Source organism: Hemiscyllium ocellatum, chromosome 7, assembly GCF_020745735.1.
Source record: "Hemiscyllium ocellatum isolate sHemOce1 chromosome 7, sHemOce1.pat.X.cur, whole genome shotgun sequence".
Classification (NCBI taxonomy): Eukaryota; Metazoa; Chordata; class Chondrichthyes; order Orectolobiformes; family Hemiscylliidae; genus Hemiscyllium; species Hemiscyllium ocellatum.
This window is the reverse complement of record NC_083407.1, coordinates 71,779,577-71,797,297: the sequence shown is the minus strand read 5'-3', so window position 1 is coordinate 71,797,297 and position 17,721 is coordinate 71,779,577.

Sequence of the window (17,721 nt, the reverse complement as noted above, 5' to 3'; positions counted from 1 at the left end):
CCTCTTGCAGACTATGACTGGAGGGAAGTCCTGAAACTGCATTATTTTGGAGCCCATCTACATCATGACTCTGGAGGCCTCTAGGATTATTTGTTTTTCCTTATAACATTGAAGTCAGACTAGAACCAGGTGGTGCGCTGGTCCGACCCGGGCCTGTGTACAGCAATCCGGTGGGCCCGCTCCACCAGCACCCGGCCCAGCTCCAACTCCAACTTCAATCATGTGGGAGCCATTGTTCCAAGAAATCCACAAGCTGGTCTTCTTCCTCCATTTGGGAAGGCCCAGCAATCGAATTTTTTCTGACCTTAATTTTTGAGGTTGTTTGATGTGCTCCTTCGGGTCCGGACTCATGGCTCTAGAGCACGGACCTGACCCACAGATGACTCAGCAGCAGTCTCCGAGGTCGCGGCTCGTTGCTCTGCCCCTCCAACACGCTGCCCAAGTTTTTAAATCTGTCGGTCATACTGCAAAAATATGACCAAGATCGACTCACACGTGGACTGGGCCTCCTTGATGGACATATCAATCTTCTCCTGGAGGTTGATGACCTCGGAGATCAGGCTTGCCTCTGCAGGCAAGACCCCATGGTGGCCGCGGGCATCCCTGCTGCTGCGGGAGGGAGGGAGTGGGGGAGGGGTCCCTATCTGTTTTGAGCTGCGGGAGTTTTTGCCCTTAGTCATTTTTTAAAAAGTGCTAAACTGTTAAAGTTTCATGCAAAATGATTAAGAGTGCTGGGCAAAAACTATTTTGGATGGTTTCAAAGGTGAGGGGAAGGTGGGTGCCCCACCTTGCCAGAGTCTTAGGCAGACCACTGCAGACTCAGACCTACGGGGTCGCCGCCATCTTGGATCTCCCCCTCACTTTGTTCATGAACGTCAATAAGAGAAAGAAAATTGATGTCCTTATCAGCTCCATATTCAGAGTCAATTTCTCTGAAATGACATGGAAAACCATTCAGTTTAAGGGCAACCGGGGAATAGATAACAAATGCTTGTCATATCAACCAATCACACATTCCATGAAAGAACAAAAAATGAATTACCAATGTTAATTATAGATGTTAAAGTATGATGTATTTAAGACGTTCTTTTGTTTTTCTAACTTAGTTTTGCAGAAACTAATTATTTATTTCCATCAGAAACCTGTATGACCTATTTGCAGTCCCTTGTATTTATCAATGATAAAATCACCTATCTCTTTAAATGAAAGTATATGGTAATGATTTCGTCTAACTTTCCTAATTGGGTCATAATATCATCAACAAACTTTAAAAATGTTATTTTAAAAAATCTATTTCATTTTGAATTGTATAATAGACATAGCTGTCATGTCTGATATATAAAGTCGTTTTTCAAGCTCAGGTAGGTTTTCCATGATTGATTAGAGCTTAATAAAGCCCTTATTCACAAGGTATTGGCTTTTCAGGAGGATTTACAGTGGTACTAATCATGTGAGAAACAAACCTTGATTGAAAATCAAGCAATTTCTAGATTTCCATCTGTAACAATGCATCCAAAAAACTTCTGGATATTGATGTTTAATTCCTCATTTGCAAACACCAGAGTTTGTAGTCAATAATTACGGCAAATGTTAACAATCATGACCATTATAAAATTTGAGCCATTGCCATACTGTCCGGGTTAGGTGATACACTCGGGATGGAAGATGTATATTAGAAGTTGAAGGCATGGAGATGAGGGATAAGGATGTTAAAAAAATTCATTTTGTAAAACTATAAACCTGAAAATAACTTTGCATTACAACCCTTGACTTGACATACAGCATTTGTAACACAACTAAGTGTTCCAAGGAGTATCACAGAGACATTAGAAAAAGCAATGACCCAATAAAATGAGACTGTGAGGTGGAATTAGTGTTTGTAACTAGGATTATTATTCTTATAGTGATTACATTGCTCAAAACCTTAAATTAAGAAAAATTCAAAGCCTGTTTTTGTAGATATTTTTATTGAGAGATAAGATTTTAATTTTTTTTACAAAATTACAAAATCACCACAAAATAGTATAACAACCTTATAATATAATGACAATAACAGTAAACAAACTGCTACTCTACTCCACAAACCACTAAGGAGAGAGAAAAAGAAAGCTACAAAACCTACAATTCAATAAATAACTAAAAAGAAACTACATTAAACCAAGTTAAACCAAGGTAAATTAAATTCTATTTAGTTAAGTCACTGCACTCAGCGCAATCCCACCAAAGCTCCCCACCACCGGGAGCATCAGTAGGCAAACCCATTTTGTTCAGTGTTCTTCCTCCCCAGGGGCCCCTGGACCACCAGACATAGCCCTCATGACTACATAAAGGCCCTGACCAATATAGCCGACAAGTCTGCGTCCATATAATCCAGAAAGAGCCACCATGTTCTATAAAACATTTCTGTTTTCTGGTGCACCATTCTCGTAAGGAAGTCCAGGGGGATGTGCTCCATAACTAATCTACATTAGCCCAAGAGTCCTGGGGATTCTCTGACACCCAGCTCATTAGAATGTTCTTCCTCACACAAAATGAAAGAATATTAAACAGTTTCTGCCCATGCTCGTCCAAAGAAGGAAGATTTGACAAAACCAAGAGGAGGGACAACTGAATTTAACCTCAGTTCCTATGATCCCTTTCAAAACACTCACTATGGCACCCTAATACCTACAAAGCTCATGGCATGACCACAAGCAATGAGTAAGAGTGCCAACATAAATTTTATAAATGGAGCAGATTGGGGATGCTCCTGTCTAAACTTTCGCAAGCCGCTTTGGTGCCAAATGAGCCCTGTGGAGTATCTTCAATTGCCTAGCCTGTGTCCTGTTACAATTTGAAATCTTCCTTACGTTCTCCCAAATATCCTCCTACACCAGTTTTTTGTCACATCATTCTCCATGCTTAACCGTGTTAAGGACAGTCGGGTTTCTGCAATAGTCAAAGATATTTTTTAATGTTGAATAATTTTGAAACAAGTCGTAGAAATTATTTCAATATCTCAACAACCCTGGTATTTTAACATACAGCAATATGTGAGTTTGTGTGATATTATAGAAATCAATTTGATAAGGAAAGAGAAAGAACTAAGTCCAAATCGAGAGTGCGAGGTGTGCAAATAAAATATGCATGCACACTTCATTTTATGCCGCAAATTAAGGAATTCCTTTCTGAATGTCTGGCTGCACAGAATGTCGGGTTGTCATATGGCAGCATAATGGTTTGTTTCATTGCCACTTTGAGCCAAAAATCATCTGCTAAATTCTGAGTAAAATTCCAGTGTTTCTATGTTTTATGTACATTCTTGTTTTGATGTTCTGCAGTGGAGTGTCGGCATTGCAATGATTCAAAGAAATCTACTCACATGGGATTCAAGTAAACAGAACTTGTGAGTATTAACTGCTAGGATGCTGAGATAAGCCTTTTCAGTGGCATCTGCTTTCCTTGGCCACCAAGGAGTCATTTTATTAAGTAGCAAGAATGTATGATGTTACAAAAGATTGATGTGGTTGCTTCAGTGCAACAATTATATAACTGTTTTTGGCTCATGAATTTTCTCTGCTCTTTTGCTGTTGGTACCTGACATAAATAGCCATCTTTCAAGTGTGAATCTTGACATTGATTACCAGCAAGTTAGTAAATGGTGGTGATAATAGCAGAACCAGATTTGTTATTACCTAATTTCTTTTTCATTAAGTCCTGGAATATGAGTGTTGCTGGCAAGGCCAGCATTAATTGACTGCCCCTAATTGCCCTTGAGAATAATACCTTCTTAAGTCATTGCAGTCCATCTGGTCTAAGTATACTCTCAGTGCTGCTGGGAAGAGACTTCCAGTTAATTGCCTCAGTGCCGGTGATATAATTTCATGTCAGGATGGTGTGTGGCCTTGAAGGCAAACTTGCAAATGATCATGTTCTAATTCATTTGGGGCCATTGCCTTTCTAAGTGATAGAAGTTCTAGGTTTTCAACATGATTTCAAATGCATGGACACTTCCAGTCTGAATCAAGTCAGTGAATAATTTCCCCATTGCTACACTAATTCACCTTACTGCTATCCTCATTCAGAGCAAATTAATGCAATGTTGAGTATAGGCTTCCTAATCTGTATTGCTGAATTATTGAAATTTAGTGAACCATTGAAAGAGATAAATCATTCAAGAAAACAGCTTCAATTAGCAAAAATAGCAATCACTTATGAGTGAAACAAGACACAAGAGGGAACAACTGGAGAGAACTGAAAACAGGGCAGTTTAGGCCTCCTTGCCAGCTCTCAGGTGCATTTGAAGAAGGAGATTTCAAGGGTGAGTAAGGGAATGAAAATCTGGAGGAAGCAGTGTTCCCACTGTGCCTGATCAATGTGGGTGCATGCCTGCATAAATGGTACTCTGTTCGGGTGTCATTCTGTGATAAATTTTAAATGTACACAGACACACGAAAATATTACCCAATACACATGTTGAAAAAAATTACGCATGAACAAAATGGTGATAATTCTAATCTCTCCCACTTTAAACAGTCTCTGTATGCTCAATTCATCCATTATCTCAAATGAATTTATGTCTTTTTTTTACTTTTGTGAGAGTTTCTATTGTCAGTGTTTGTGATATCCAAGGTGTCCTTGGGAGATGTCACTTCCGCGTGAGTGCTAGATCAGAGCCAAATACTCATCTTTTAGAATTAATATCTCTGCTGGATTGATTACCTGTTGAGTACATCACGCTTGAACAGAAACTGATTCATGTTTTGGGACCCAATAGCACTTGATATCAATAACAATGGCTTGTATAGATGTTCACATTCTGATGACAAAGTAGGCAAGAACTTTGCTAGATAGTTTATTAATCCAACAAATTGTTGCATAGCGCCTGTGTCTGCGTGTTGCTGCATCTTTGCAACACCTCTGAAACATGTCATTTCTAAGTGAACTCATTTTACTGTCAGAATATGACCAGCATACTTGATTTCAAGGACTTCAATTGCATCTTTTTCTTTTTGTCCCATTATTTTACCTTATCATACCTTTTCTTCTGCTGTTCTGTGATGGCTTCTTCTTCTGTTTTTACTTGATCACCATCAGTTGCCTGCTCCTCAGAAAATGATTCCTTCGTATTTTTCACCTTTCTTTCAATTGTTAGGACCCTCTGATTCAGCAGACTTACAATTCCTCTAACCCATCTTTCAGGCTCAACTTGAAGGCAGTTGAAACTCTCCTCAGAAAAGTTAGTCTCACATGACCATCGACTTTGCGATGATGTTCACAAGAAAGACAGCGAGAAAGTGAGGACTACAGATGTTGGAGATCAGAGTCGAAGAGCGTACTGCTGGAAAAGCACAGCCAGTCAGGCAGCATCCGAGGAGCAGGACAGTTAATGTTTTGAGCATAAGCTCTTCATCTTTCCTGAGGAGGAGCTTATACTCGAAACATTGACTCTTTCTCTCATGCTGCCTGACTAACTTTGCTTTTCCAACACCACACTCTTCGATGCATGAGAGAGACATCCAAGATCTGGAAGAAAACATTGTAATTTTCTTGGACCTGTTCGGCAATCAATGTCCTCAAGAACTGTGAAACAATACAAATCTCTCCTGGCATGTTAGAAGGTTACCAGTCCAGCTTTAGTCCAGCAGACTTGTTTTAGCAGGATTTTAGTTCATATGCATTTCTGGATCTTCATTCTTCCCATTGCGTTCAGTTCTCAGCTTTATTTTTCCAGTTGAGCTGAGTTTCATTCCGTCATGTCGCCTCAAATGTACCTACAAAGGTTCCGATTGCAACTCACGATCTTGTACCCCTCCATTCAGGTCTGTGAAGTTCACGATGTTGCATGAAGTGGTGCTTTCCTTCCGTACTTATCATTTTAACATTCACAAACCATTTCTCTCCTTTAAATCCGACATGTGTTTTGTCTAAGTCCAGCTGACATCTCTCCTGCAGCCATCTTTCTTCCTTTTCTTCTTTCAAACAGTTGCATGCAAGAAGTCTTTCACTTTCTTCCTGTTAGAACAATGCTTTCCCCACAGTGGACTTTTGTGTTGCCTCCACAATATTGAAATCCTGCTCATGAGTCTTGGTTGTTCCATTAGCTTTTCTACAAATATTTCTTCTTTTTTTCAAATACATTGCTCTTGTATGGTTTTATTCCATTCTTAGCAATCTCATATTGTTTCCCATTGAGCACAAAAAAACATTCTATTTCTGTCATACTACTCCTTTCAATTCCACAGCAGCAAGGAGTGGAAAATTCACAGTCCCCTGATTCATCCAGTGTCGTTGCAGACCACAATTTTAATTCTTCTTTACTGGCAGTTTATAGAACTCGGATTCCTGTACATGGCTCTGAAAATTCACTCAATCTCAGCTTCATACTTCTCCCATCATGTGAATGGCTGCCATAAATTAAAACTAAAGCAATTACAGGAGAGGCAGAGGTGACATGATTACAGCAAGCTAACTCATACACTATGGTCAACTGTCTTTTTCCAAAAACAATCATTCTCTTTGTCTCATGAAAGACCAAACTTATGTTGAGGGTAAGGGACATCAGGCATTGGCAGTCTTCAGTACCTCGCCCAGGTATACATAAGACCATAAGACTATGAGATAAAGAAGCAGAATTAGTCCATTTGGCCCATTGGGTCTGTTCAACCATTCCACTATGGCTGACGTGTTCTCAATCCCATTCTCCTGCCTTCTGCCCATAACCCTTGATCCCCAGACGAAACAAGAACCTATCTATCTCAGTCTAAACACACTCAGAGATTTGGTCTCCACAGCCTTCTGTGACAAGGAGTTCCATAGATTCACCAGCCTCTGACTGAAGAAATTCCTCATCATCTCAGTTCTAAAGGGTCATTACTCCACTCTGAGGCTGTGCCTTTGTGTCCCAGTCTCTCCTATTCATCAAAGCATCTTCTCTATGTCCACTCTATCCAGGCCTCTCAGTATTCTGTAAGTGTCAAGAGATCTTTCCCCTCATCTTTCTAAACTCGATCGAGTACAGACCCAGAGTCCTCAACTGCTCCTCATATACAAGTATTTCATTCCTGGGATCATTCTTCCTTAGATACAGGACCAAAAGCTGCTCACAATATTTCAAGTATAGTCTGACCAGAGTCTTGTCTGGTCTCAGCAGTACATCTCTCTTCTTGTATTCTAGTTGTCTCGGAATGAATGCTAATATTGCATTTGCCTTCCTAACTGCCAAATGAACCTGTATGTTAACTTTAAGAGAATTCTGAACTCGAACTCCTGTCCCTTTAAGCTTCAAGTTTCTGAAGCCTTTCCTCATTCCAACAATAGTCTATACCTCTATTCTTCCTACCATTGAGCACAACCTCACAGTTCCCACCTTGTATTGCAGTTGCTACTTCTTTGCACACTCTCTTTGTTTATCTAAGTCCTTCTGCAGTGTCTCTGCTTCCTCAATATTTATCCAACCCTCCACCTTTCTGTGTGTCATCTGCAAATCTAGCAACAATGCTCAGTTCCTTCATCCAGATTATTAATGTATAACATGAATAGGTGTGGTCCCTGTGAAACACCACTCGTTATCGGCTGTTGTCCTGAAAAAGACCTCTTTATCCCCACTCTCGGCTCTCTCCCAATCAGCCAATTCTCTCCATACCGGTACCTTGCCCCTAACACTATTAGCACTCATCCTAATTAGCAATCTCCTGTTCCACACCTTGTTGAAGACCTTCTGGAAATCTAAGTAGATTATGTCCAATGGCTATCCTTTGTCTCACTAGCTTGTTACTGCCTCAGAAAATTCAAACAAATTTGTCAGGCATGATCTCCCCTTGATGAAGCTGTGCTGACTCAGCCCTGTTTTACCATGCACTTCCAAGTACTCTGCGATCTTATCCCGAATAATAGACGATAAAAACTTAGCAGTAACTGAGATCAGGCCAACCAGCCTATAATTTCCCATCCCTGCTCCTCTCCCTTCGAACAGGGGTGTTACATTACTATTTCCCAGTCCTCTGGGACCCTCCCTGACTACAGTGATCCCTGAAAGATCATCATTGCTGCCGCTACAATGATCTCAGCCATCTCCTACAGAACTCTGGGATGATGTCCATCTGATCTGGTGATGTATCCACATTTAAACCTTTCATCTTCCTTGGTACCTTTCTTTCCTTAGTGATGGTCACTAATTCCCTCATTCAAAATCTGGAACCTTCTTTCCTACTTTAAGTTGCTGTTTAAAAACTTGACTCTTTGACAAAGCATTTAGTCCTCTGTCCTAATTTCTATCTCCAGAGCTTGCTGTCAAATTTTGCTTGATAACACTTTGATTAAGCACTTACAGATGTTTTATGAACTCAGCCACAAGAAACAAAAAACTTACAAACCAACTACATTCAGAATCATGTCCCTTATCTGAACAGATAAACATATTGTGTGGCCAAACTTGTTTCCACGTTGGGGTAGTGCTAACACACATAATTCAAATTCACAAAGTTCTGTTTAAACTTTGGAATCAGTTATTTTCAGCCCATAATGTCATCTGATTCAAGGATGTTTAATGAGCTTGACTGTTCAGTTGGAACAGATTCAAATCACTTTACAACTTCAAAGAGATTAAATCAGGCCAATTAGATCCTACAGTAAATGAAAATAAAAGTGAATAACAGCATTGAAGAATTGCTGTTAGTTCTGAAATATATCAAATGAGTGTTTATGTTTAAAAGCACAATTTAGTTTCATTATTTTGGAATTTCTGTTTCTGCTGAAGTAACTTCAAGCAGTTTATATCACAGGACAAGAGTACAGTGTATTGTATATCTGCATAGTTCAGCCAAGACCCAAAGTGTCCAGGCAGGGGTGGTTGACTAACAAAGTTGAAGGGAGAGGAAAAATGCTGATGGAGGCAAGGGAGCAATCTGCCCAGATTACCCAGCACTCTCCCTGCTCAATGATCAGGCCTTGTGAGACCTCACTCTCAGACATCACCAGAAAACCCCTTGTACTCCCTCCATTTCCCTGGATCCCATCTTCCCATCAGGGATTCTCTTTCCCCTCCACAGAACTCCTGATCCCCTCCTGGACCATCCCACTTTTCCCATGAGACTGCAAGGTAGAAATCCAGGTCCCATCCCAAAATCCATTTGCCTTTCCCTGAACACCTGCGTGGCCCAACCTTTCTCCTCTACAGGCCCTCCTTTGCCTCTGGTCTCCAGATCCCACCCTAGCCAACCACCCTCCCAGACACCTTCCTGAATCTGTGCTGGACTCAAAACTCTGGGCTCGGGCAATCATCACAGAATGCAATATCAGAGCATTGCCCCTTGCTGCACATTAGCCTGAGTGCCTGGATTTACTGACAGCCCACAGCCCTCTCACTACCCCAACCCCAACTATTTACTAATTGGAATCAGGAGGATAGGTGTTCCAGACACTGGTGCTCCCGCATGGCTGTCTATGCACGTGTACCATGCCTGGTCATCATTATACGTTCACAATAATATAGAGTGCAGACACTAGCTAAGTCGGAACAGTGGAGAGGAGACCTGTCACACAGTCTGAAGAATTCAGGACAAATGGTACCCAAAGACCACACGTCGAGGACAAGGGGCAAAAACCAAATTCCGGAACAACCCCAGAAACTCCAGCACATTTGATGACACTTCTGGTTGCATTCCCAGCTGTCTGGGCCTGAAACTCTGTAATACTCTACGTGAACTTCTCCAACTCTATACAACATTAAGGCATTCCTAAAATATGCCTTTTTAATGAAACAATTGGTCACCTTAAGTGTCGTAAGGGCATAATTCATTTTATAATGTCCCTGTGATGTTTGTGGAATCTTTTCAATTATAAAGGTGCTAAATAAATATCTTGTTGGATTGTATTGCTAAGTACAAAATCAAGGCCATAATAATGTTATTGTCTAAGGCTTTAATGAAACTTGGGGTTAGACATTGTTTCCCTTTAAAGTGCATCCACCTCAAGAAGCACATTATGGCAATTGAAAAGAAATACAATGATGAATACAAGCGGAAGATTTTAGTAATAGTAAGCTGGTGAAATAACAATGACTGGACAAAAATGGATTAATTACGGGAAGCCACTATGGATTTGTGGTAGGCTCATCATGTCTAATCTAATAGATCAATTTATTTGACAAGGTTATGTTTGTAGAATGTTTGTGATAGCTGTGCTCTTATGCACTGGTACAGCAGTCAAATCTCAGGAGGTTGCAGATTTCAGCAATAACTCATTTGAAAAGATTGAGCTTCCTACTTCTACATGTCACTTGAACTGATCCTCTTCCTTTACATACTACGTGGAGGTTTTCACCTCCTTCTGGCTGGAGCTGTGTCCCAATTCCCTCTGGCTCCATAAAACAGGAGTTGGACTAACATATTCAGACATTGCAGCCCTTTAGCACTTTAGCAGTTTGCAGTTTATTCCATAACTTTGCAGAGTTGTTCAATAACTTAGGAACTTCCCATCAACAACAAAGGAAAGAGAACATCAATCCCTGGATCAGGTTGAGGAATTCTGGATTGATGTAGTGAAAGATCAATGCTGCCAGCAGCATATGTGATTGTACAGCCAATTTTTGACAAATGCTTTCAGCATTAGAGGAGTAAATCCTTTTACATTAACTAGAAAGCTGTGGTTGAGCATTTACACTATCCACTGTGAACCAGTAAACACATAATACATTTCACACATTCAGCAAAGGGCTTTTCCAAATTTTTGCGACCAAAGTGAAAGAGAACTGAAAGTATGCATAAAATTTATCCTCAACACAGAAGTAGGAAAAGATTTCCATAATTATTGAACGCACTTGCGTTGTGTTGAATTAAAATTTCTTGCCTGCATACCTATCTGATTTTATTTTGTGTGCACACTTACTCCTCTGTGACCTGGAACAACATTGAGGTTTTGTGAGGTTGGTCTCTGGAACACACTTCATTAAACCTTTAAAGACTGAGGTGACACTTGTCTTAACAAAGCAAATGTCTATTCAAGGTTTGCTTTTGGTGACAGGTCACTTGCTTGTCCCACACTTACCATATCCAGCTCAAACATTGTTTCCCGCATTGGCCTCAGAGGGACCTGCATTATGAGTAAATGATTTTGTTCTAAGAAAAATGTGGCATCCATTCCGAATTATTGCAGTTCACTTGTACCACGCAGTTGTGTCAATAACCTATGTGACAACAGTTTGAATAATTCTGATTAAGCTGTGAAATCCTTGAGCTATGATGCTCTCAAAGGTTCATGCAAGGTTTGGGTGGAAGCAGTCATGGCTGCAACTCTAGAAGAAATCCTTAGAAACTTACTGTGCCATCTTATTGCCACAGAAGCCCTCTGGACTATTCCCTATACAGGGATGTTCTGCCTACCCTAAATATTCTTTACATTGCAGTACAGTTGCAGGTCATGAATTCCTAATTCCTAATTCCAACACATAAAAATCAGAAAACCTGCCATTTATACAAGGTCCCTTTAAACCAGAACTTGGGATCATCTGTGTCAATTTGCAAGGGGACCGAAGCTTAGCATTCATTCAAAAGTCAGTAACACTGACTGTGCATCACTACCTTTGGAGTGGGCAAACAAACCAGCCAAGAATATGTGCTCACATGTTTGGAATGGGAGTTGAACCATAACCTTTTGATTCAGAGGCAAATGTTTGCTACAGTGACTCAGTCACCTGTGCCTTCACAGATAATACCTAGTTAGAGACCAAAAACTATAGATGCTGCAATGCAAGGTAGACAAACAGAAGGCTGGAAGAGCCAGGCAGCATCAGGAGGTGGAGAAGTTGGCATTTCAGGTATAACTGTTCTTCAGGAATGGAGGTTGGGGTAGGAGGAGCTGTGAGTGAAGTGGGGTGTGGGGGAGGAGGAATATGTGTGGAGAGAGGGGTGGAGTGGTGTGGTGGTGATACAGGTGGTAGGTATAACCTGCTGGATCGATAGAAAGAATGAATCTGGTTGGTAGCTGGAAGGAGAGGTCAGTTGGAGGGATGGAAGGGAGAAAGGAGGGCTGGAAAGGGAGTTGGGAGATGGGTGGGAATGTTTTTTGAAATTGGAGAACTTAACGTTGAGTCGTCCGGGCTGTAGGTTGCCCAGGTCAAAGGTGAGGTGTTGTTCTGCCAATTTGGGGTCTGATTCACTGTGGCAATAGAGGAAACTGAGGATGGACATGTCAGTGAGGAAGTAGGAAGAGGAGTTAAAATGGGTGATGACTGGGAGGTTAGGCTTGCCCTACAGGCCCAGCTGAAATGGCAAGCCTGCCCTCCCAGTCAACATTGAGTTCTCCAATTTTAAACAACCTTCCCACCCATCACTTGACTCCCTTTCCAGCCCCACCAACTGCCTTCAATCCCTCTGACTGATCCCTCCTTCCAGTTACCAACCGGATCCATTCCTCCTAACAATTTAACAAGTCGTACCTACCACCTATATTCACCACCTCACTACTCGCCCTTTTCCCCACCCTTAACCCTTCCCTTCTTCCCTTTATAGCTCCTCCTATCTCCACTTCCATTTCTGAAGAAGGGCTATACCTGAAATGTCAACTTCTCAACCTCCTGATGTTGACTGACTTGTTCTGTTCTTCCAGCCTCTTGCTTGTCTCCATAGATAACACAGCATGCAATTCTAAACCTTTCAAAGGCTGGGCCATTGAGGCCTTGGATTAGTGGGTACACAATTGATGGCCAGTTTTTCACTATCATTACTGAGGGAGTTGATTCCTTCTTATCCCCTCACAGTTTCCCCTGTTCAAAGATTGGGTGCTGCTTCACCTGGTCACATACTCCTTTGTTACATTATGCATATTGTGAGTGTACATGAGTTGCCAATCGAATGATTAAAGTTCTTTACTGAGCTGGTGAACTAGAATAGGAGCAACCAAACTATTCAATTAGTTCCTGCTTTCTCTCAATGAAACATACAAAGATTATTCATTTTAAATGGGTTCATTCTCATCTTACAATTAATATTGATGCTTGCATTCATGAACAACTAGAACTTGTTAACTCCCCTCCAAACTTTTACACCTCTCATTTTCTCCCTTGTACATTGAGGAATGGGAAAGCTTCCTCTTTATTCTTACTTAAGGGCCTAATAGTCATCAATCTGTTTGCTGTTGTTTCCTTTTGAAGACAAAATGGAAAAAAGAATAGTGAAAGACTTTATACAGAGCCTTTCATGACCACAACTTATTGCAATCTACATTACTGCCAATTAATGATTTAATTGAACTAAGTTGAAATGTTTGTCCTGATCTCATCAGTTTCCAGTTAATTTTTTTTCGTTAGTTGGCAAGAATTTATTGCGGATCCTGGATTGTCCTTGAGAAGTTGGGAGGAGCTGCCCTCTTGAAACACTGTCGTCCATGTTCCTATACATCTGCTGGGAAGAAAGACACACCAATACCAGTATTCTCAACCAGGTCAAGATCCCCAGCATCGAGCACTGACCGCCTTTGATTGACTATAACAGATTGGGCATGTTGTCTGCATGACCGACGTGAGACTCCACAAGCAGCTGCTCTACTCTCAGCTTCTTCGGTGTAAGGAGAAATGGTGGACAGAGGAAGTGCTTCAGTGACACTCTCAAGGCCTCACTGGTGAAGTGCAGCATTCCCACAGGCACTGGGAATCACTGACCCTAGACTGCTCAAAATGGTGGAGAAGCATCCAAGAAGTCCATGAAACCTTGACATTTGCTGTTAGGAAAAAGCAAAAGCTAGGTGAAAACAGTGAAAGGATTGTGCTGCCATACTAATGCCCCACCCACCCCTTCCCAGGACCACCTTCTGCCCCAACTCTACATTAGTCTGTCCAGCTACTGACAGATTCACCCTGAGAGTAGAAGAGAGTCATCTTCATCTACGAGAGACCACCAATGAATGAATGAGTGTAGGTACACCACAGTGTTTTTCAAGAGAGAGCTCCAGTATTTTAACCTTATTACAGTGAAGGAACAATGATATATTTTCAAGTCAGGATAATGCAAAGCTTAAAGAGGAACCTACAGGTAGTGGTGTTCTCATTTAGCTACTGCACTTATTCTTTCAGGTGGTTGAGGTGAATGGTTTGCAAGGCACTGTCAGTTATTGCAATGCATTTTGTGGGTTGGACATACTGGTGCCACTGTGCATTGGTTGTGAATGAACTGAGTGTTGAAGGTAGTGAATATGGTCCAATCAAGTGGCTTCTTTATCCTGAAAGATGCTTCCTGAATATTATTGAAACTGCATTCATCCAGGCAAATGGAGAATATTCTATCACATTCCTGACAATAGACTTACTATGAAGAGTTAGAAGATTATTTGTCTCTGCAGAATTTCTAACCTAGTAGCCACAGTCTTCATTTGGCTGATCCAGTTCAGTTTCTGGTTGGTGGTAACCCCAATCTGTTGTTGGTGAGACTACAGTGATGATATCATTGTGAATATCAAGTGTGATGGTTGTATTCTGTGCTGTTGGAGATTATCAGTGCCTGGCACTTGGGTTGTTCAAATGTGACTTACCTCTTATCAGCTCAAACTTGTGTGTTGTCAAAGTCTCGCTGCCTTTGGACATGGATTGTATCAGTATCTGATGAGCCATGAGAGCAGATGAATATTGTGCAACGTGAGCAAACGTTCACAACCCTGATTAATTGAAAGTTATTGATGAAGCAGATGAAGATGGTAATCCTCAGATACTGCCCTGAGGAAATCCTGCAGAGATGTTCTGAGGTGATTAACCTCCAACAACCCTCACCATTTTCATTTGTACTCAGTATGACTCCACCTAGCAGGGAGTTATCCCCTGATTCCCATTATCAATAATTTTATGAGGAACTTGCATTTCCAAACTGTGGAAGAGGAGGAGGCCTTTAAAACTGATTGGTTCACAATGAATGCTTTTTAATTGCTAAAGAAAAAATAAGAGGGTCATCCCAAGACTGGGAGAGCATGACTGCAGAGCTTCTAAGGTGTAACTGGCCAAGACAAAGGCACAATGTTCAAGTCAGCACAACTGGACTTAAAGAGCTCCATATCGGCATGTTTCAGAAGAGAGGATGTGAGATGCTTAGTTCTCAAATGTTCATGTTCTCTCAAGTAAATTTTGGTCCTGCTATCTCCCAGCTGCAGGTCAGGACCAATCGGTCTTCTTTGTACATCTCTCAATCCCCTTGTGCCTGATACAAATGTCACCACATCCTTTTTTTTATTATATCAATGTCTCTGAAAAGGCCAGCATCTGTTCCCCAACCCCAACTGCGCTGAAAAGGCGGTCTTGTGGTTTTCTCTTGAAGGGTGCACTTCATGTGCTTTTGGTAAATTCACAGTGCTGTTAAGGAAGGAGTTGCAGGTTATTGACCTAGCCAGTGTAAAAGAATGTTGATCTAAGTTCCAAATTGAAATATTGTGTGACTTAGAGGGAAAATTGCAGATCGTAGTATTTCCAAGCACCTGCTGCCCTCAATCTTTAAGGCAGTAGAGTTTGTAAGTATCAAGGGTGCTGTCAATCGCAACTGAGTGAGTTGATGCAGTGGATCTTGGATACACAGCTGCCACTGTGCCAGTGGCATGGGCATTGAATGTTTCAGATAGTGGGTGGAATGTGGATCAAGGACGCTGCTTTGTTCTGGATTGTTTTGAGCTGCTTGAATGTTATTGGAAAAGCACTCACCAGATGAGTGGACAATAATTGATTATCAACATAATTTATGCCTTTGAAGATGTTGGACAGACACTAAGAATTCTGGATGAGACTTTCTTGTCACAGAATTCCTAGGCTCTGACCTCCTCTTGTAGCAATAGTATTTATGTGGGTTGTCTAGTTAAGTTTGTGGTCAATAGTAACTCCCAGTGGAGTTGATAGTGGAGGATTCAGCAATGATAATGCCAGTGTATTTTAAGAGTGGATGGTTAGATTCCCTCTTGTTAAAGATAGTCATCACCTGTCAGTTGTGTGGCTCAGAACACTCATTTTGCCACAGAGTGTGATTGATGCCAAAACGTTAACTGTTTTCAAGAAGGAATTAGATGTAATTCTTCGGGTTAAAGGAATAAAAAGGTATACAGAGAAAGTGTGAACAGGAATTGGATGATCAGCTGTAGTTGTTATTGAATGGTGGACCACACCTGATGGGCTTACACCTGCTCCAATTTTCTAAGTTTTAGTTTGTCACTTCTCAGCCCAAATCTGAACATCATTCAGATCTTCCTGCATGGAGACAAGGAAAGCTTCAAAATCATAGGAGTTGCGAATGGAACTGAAACTGCAATTCCTGTTTTTGTTTCAGATCACCAGCCTCCGCAGTTCTTTGTTTTATCATATCCTTGAATATTGAGCTCCATGTCTTGGGCACCCTGCAACTATGTCACTGTAATAACTATCCAGTCATTTGATTATATCTACTTCGGCTGTCCACTCATCTACTAGAACTACTGAGCATTTAGCGTTGACTTTTGTTTACCATCTTTATGTTCTCTGGTTCAAATTTCTGCTGCACTTTTCAGCATATATTTTCTTTGCCTCCCGGTCACACCTTGATGATCATTTGCCTCTTCTCTACTCTGCCCCTCTGCTCTCTCATTTCTTTTTATTTTATTTTAAACTTCCTTTCAATAGAACACCACCCACCCCAGTAATTAGTTTAAAGCTCCATCTTCAATCTAATTCTGCCATTTGCCAGGATACTGGTCCCAACATCATTCAAATGAAGCTATCACAACAGAACAGGTCTCTTTCCTCAGTATTTGTACCAGTGCCTTGTGAATCAGACCTATTTCTCCCACAGCAAAATTTGAACTTTGCATTTACCACTCTACTCAAATATACTCAACATGTGACTCCAGTAGTAATCTGGAGATTATTGTCTTAATGTTCTGCTTTTAATTTAGCCTGAGCTAATCTGTCAACAGCACCTCTTTCCTCATCCTACCCATATCATTCTACTTCCATCAACTATGACAACTAGATGCTTCCCATCCATTCCAAGTGCCTGTCCAACTAAAAGAGATGTTGTGAACGTTTGCACCAGGCAGGCAACACAGCCATCAATACTCTCTTTTGCTTTTTCATCAGTACTCTCAGTCTTTTCTGCAGAGAACAGTATCTATTGCACTGACTTGTCTTTTCTCTGACCACTTTAATGGCACTCTGTTCCCTGATGCTGTGGTAAGTTTGCTCATCCTCTCTGCCAAGAAGGACAATGGCAGCAGATACTTGGGAAGACCACCAAGTTCCCCTCTCTCATGATCAACTCTCAGCATCCTGACGTGGAAATGTATCACTATTCCTTTAGTGTCATTGAATCCAAATCCTGGAATTCCCTCTCCCTAAGGGCATTGTGGGTCTACTTATAGCACATGGAACACAGCAGTTCAAGAAGGCATCTGATCACCACCGTCTCAAGGGCAATAAGATATGAACAATAGAAAGGAAATTGGAAATGAAAACAGAAATTGCTGGTAGCATCTGTGAAGAGAAATCAGAGTTAATGTTTTGGGTCCAGCGGTGCTTCTTAAAAAAATGCTTGCCATCCAGTGATGCTCAAGTTCCACAAGTTCTTAAAAAAAAACAAACTAATAAGTGAGGCAAAAAGCTGCGGAGGAGAAAATAATAGGTTTTGTCGATTAGACACCAGTCTTGGTTCCTTATTATCAGATATTTTGTTGCCATAACTTCTATCTTCCTATTGATTGAAAAGTTAAAAGTTAATTATGTAAACCATTGAAATCTGCTTTACTGAT